General features: G+C 35.3%; 1 pseudogene; it reads left to right on the top strand.

Annotated features, from left to right (window-relative positions):
- Window positions 1–1,180: 1,180 nt before the first annotated feature.
- The window catches only part of LOC135209833 (NADH-ubiquinone oxidoreductase chain 1-like), a 15,778-nt pseudogene continuing 12,461 nt past the window's right edge, over window positions 1,181–4,497 (top strand).

The raw sequence follows: 4,497 nt of genomic DNA, 5'->3' as shown, positions 1-4,497 counted from the left end.
CGTTTCGTATCAGGGGCTCATTAGCTGCGTTAAGTTGTGTAATCCCGAAACAAAGAGAGCTAAATTTTATTTTTTCTCTACGTTGTAAACTGGTTTGAAAAAAATTTTTGGCGGTGATATGTTAGTCGGTGTTTTGTATATCTTGGTTCTTTATTAAATGAGTTTAATTTTGTGCCAAGTTTCAATATTAATTTGGTAAGAAAGGTAGGATGAATGAGCTTCTTTTCTGATGTTTTTGTCGAGTACTTGTATCATGAATCGTTTGAAGTGGGCTTAAAGTCAGCCATCTTGGTATAACGTTTAAAGTAAATAACGTTTTATATTTATGTTTTTAAGGTATTTGCTGTTTTTAGCAAAGAATTTAATTTATTGTTTAAGTTAAAGATAAAATGTTTATATGAGTATACTTAAACAAGTTTTTTAAGCTTGAATATGATTAAGTTTTTAAGTGTTAAAAGGCGTTTTAGAAGGAACTCGGCAAATTTTGTCTCCGCCTGTTTATCACACTGTCTGTGTGAATTAGTTATAAAGTTTAGCCCGCCCACTGATTGATTTAAAGGTCCGCGGTAATTTGACCGAGCGAAGGTAGCATAGTCAGCAGTCTTTTGATTGAAGGCTTGAATGAAAGGTTGGGGGCGACGGTTATCAAGCTGTCTCCTTTACACGATTTGAATTGAACTTTTGAGTGAAAGGCTCAAATTATTCAGTGGGACGATAAGACCCTATAAAACTTGATACAAATTTAACATTGGCTTGCGATCTAAGTAAAAAGTAGTTTTGTTGGGTTTATATTTCGTTGGGGAGATGTAGACATAATGTAACTGTCTATTTAATTTAATAATTGTAATTAGTATATGATCCTTCTTTAGGGATTAAAAGTATAGGTTACTTTAGGGATACCAGCGTGATTTTCTTTTGCGACCTCGATGTTGAATTAAATTTCATTCTAGGTGTAGCCGTTTAGCCTGGTGGGTCTGTGTGCACATTTTAAAATTTTACGTGATTTGAGTTCAAACCGGTGTGAGCCAGGTTGGTTTCTATCGTTTATAAGTTTAAAAAAATGGCTTTAGTACGAAAGGATTGAGCTTCTGAGGTAGCCTTATTTTAAGATAAACTTTAATGGATTACCTTGGCGGATTAGTGCGTCGGATTTAGGATCCGTTAATAAAGTGATTACTTGATGATTTTGCCTAAGTTGGTTAGGTATCTTATTTTAATTATTTTGGTTTTGGTTTCTGTTGCTTTTTAACTTTATTGGAGCGTAAGGTCTTGGGTTATATTCAAATTCGTAAGGGCCCTAATAAAGTTGGTTATACTGGTTTGTTGCAGCCGTTTGCTGATGAAGTAAAGTTATTTACTAAGAGCAGATTTTTCCTACTATATGTAATTTTATTCCTTATTACTTATTTCCGGTCTTTAGGTTGTTTATTGCTCTTGTTTGTTGATGTGTAATACCTTATGAGTTAGGTCTATTTTATTTTGACTTTGGGGTCTTATTTTTTCTTTGTTGTACAAGAGCAAGAAGGGTTTTATTCTACTATGGGTGCAGGTTGAGCATCTAATTTTTAAGTATTCTCTTTAGGGTGTCTTCGTGCTGTGGCTCAGACTATTTCTTATGATGTGAGTCTCGCTTTAATTTTACTTAGGATATTGTTTTTCGTGGGAGATTTTGATTTGGGTTTATTCGGAAGCTATCAGCGTTATTGCTGGTTTTTTATTTTAGGGTTTCCTTTAGCCTTACTGTGATTTGCTTCTTGTTTGTCGGAGAGGAATCGGACTCCATATGATTTTGCCAGAGGGGGAGTCTGAATTGGTGCCTGGTTTAATACTGAATATATGGGTGGAGGGTTTGCTCTTATTTTCATAGCGGAGTATGCTAGAATTTTATTTCTGAGAGCGTTGTTTTCAATTATTTTCTTAGGAGGATGTCTTGTTTCTGTTGTTTGTTATGTAAAAATTACATTTGTAGGATTTTGATTTGTATGAGTACGGGGGACTTTACCACGATTCCGTTACGATAAATTGATGTGTTTGGCTTGGAAAAGATTTCTTCCTGTAGCTCTGAATGAGTGTATTTTCTTTATAAGGTTAAAGGTTTTTTTTAGAAGCTCTACTAATTTTAGTTTGAAAAAAAATAGGATAGACTATTAAGTGATTCGAACACTTATCGGGTGCTTTAAGAATAGCCAGTCTATTAGCTTGTCTCATATAATTATTGCTAGTGGGTTAATAATGAAAAAGGAGAAATAGAGTTCCGTGAGAATCTGTCCGGTTAGGATATAGGGGTCTTCTACGGGTCGAGCTCCAATTCATGTAAAAAGTTAAGTATATCTTAGACCACTGAGCTGTTTAACAGCTCCTCTAGGGCTGGACCCGAAGGATTAGATATTTGACGTGGCTAGAACCAATTGGCCACCTAGCAACGGGACCTAGAGTTTATTGTGGGATCCGAACCACATTATATCGAGAAATGAATTTCTATCACCAGAAATAAATTCCTCTGATTCCTCGTCGGTCGAGCTGAGAATTGAACGTCGGTCCACCGGATTGGTTGCCGAGCGCGAAACCACCTCGTCCAACGAAGAACTTCCAATTCATGTAAGTTGGATTACAATACTAATTGTAGATCAAAATACAACTTGACTAATAGTTAGAAGGCGATCTTTCGGAACTTGATTTTGTGTGGTAAATGGTAAAATGAATAAAATGGCTACTGATATTACTAGCGCAATAACTCCTATTTTATTAGGAATTGATCGCAGAATAGCATAAGCAAAAATAGAAAATATCATTCTGGTTGAATGTGCGCCGGAGTGACTAAGGGGTTGGCTGGGTTGAAGTTATCTGGGTCTCCTAATAAATGAGGATCTAATAATGTCAGGATAATTAAGGCTGCTAATGTTACTACAAATCCTACAATGTCTTTAAATGAAAAGTAAGGATGAAATGGCACTATTTCTAGTTGACTAGAAATTCCCAGGGGGTTTGCTAGATTCTGTTTGGTGAAGAAATAAAATATGTACTATTGATACAGCCGTAATATTAAATGCGAATAAAAAGTGACATGCAAAGAATCGTGTTAGAGTTGCATTTTTTTACTGCAAACCCTCCTCGCATTCATTGTACTAAGTTCCCCACAAATGGAATAGCTGATATCAGGTTGGTAATTACGGTTGCTCCTCAGAATGATATTTGACCTCAGGGCAATATACGTATCCTAAAAAAGCTGTTGCTAAGTCAAGAATAGAATGATCACTCCTACAAATCAGGTTTGTATGTATGTATAAGAATGAGACGTAATAAATTCCTCGTCCAATGTGGCTGTAAGTGCAGATGAAGATAAATGATGCTCCATTAGCATATACTGTTCGTAAAAGTCATCCGTAGTTTACGTCTCGGCAAATGTGGGCGATTCTTGAAAAGACCAAATCTACATTTGCTGTATAGTGTATGGCTAAGACTTAGTTCACGTTGCAATTTGTACTATTAGGCATATTCCTAGAAGAGATCCGAAGTTTCATAGACTTGAAATATTAGCAGGGGTGGGCAGGTCTACTAAAGCTTCATTGGCAATTTTGAATAATAGGTGCGATTTTCGTAAGTGTGCTGTCATTAGGATGTTCGTAGTGGTCCTGAGAAGGTTGATGTAAGTATGACTACTAAAATCAGAGATAAAAGCAAATATAAAATAACTATTCCTGTTAAGGTCGCTGTAGTAGGGTTATATATATTACTTTGGAGTATTTGAGTTGACTGGGTGTCTTGAAGCGTTCTTATGAAGGAAAGTTTCTGTTATATCTTTAGTTGGGGCGATTATTTGATCTAAGAATGGAAGCATCGGTACTATGATATTGGAGCGAGGAATGTTGCTATTATTTTAATTGAGAATAAACGTTTTCGTTAGAAGCAAGAGAGGATACATAGATGAATAGAACTAATGTTGCTCCTAGGAAGATTAAGGATAAACTATAAGAAAATCATATAAATTTAGATAAAAGGCCTGCTGTTACGCAGACTATTATAGTTTGAAAAATAAGGGTTAGTCCTATGGCTAAGGGAGGTGATATTTGTATGAAGCAAATTGAAGTTGATATTAAGATTAAAGAGGATAGTAATAGTGTGTTGATGCAGGAAAAAGTTTATGTAAAAATGTTAGTTTTGGGGACTAATGATGGGAAGGCTTCTCCTTTCTGAGCTTCAAGAATAATAATTCATCTACGGTTTACAAGACCATTATTTTATTTAAACTATGGAAACTGATGACAATTTTCAATTTCTGGCTTTTTGTTCCTTTGTTTTGTTTATGTTGCGGTTTATTTGCTTTTGTTGGTAAACGTAAGCATTTACAAAATGTTTTGCTGAGTTTGGAGTTTATTATAGTAAGTATTTTTTGGTTGATGGCTCAAGCTTTTGGTCATTTAGGGGGCGATTCATATTTTGTGTAATTTTTTTTTTTTACTCTTGCTGCGTGTGGGGGGCTCCTGCTTTGGCTTTATT

The sequence above is a fragment of the Macrobrachium nipponense genome, chromosome 38 (assembly GCF_015104395.2).
Source record: "Macrobrachium nipponense isolate FS-2020 chromosome 38, ASM1510439v2, whole genome shotgun sequence".
Lineage (NCBI taxonomy): Eukaryota > Metazoa > Arthropoda > Malacostraca > Decapoda > Palaemonidae > Macrobrachium > Macrobrachium nipponense.
Note: the sequence above shows the minus strand (reverse complement) of the source record. Positions and strands in the feature narration are given on the sequence as shown.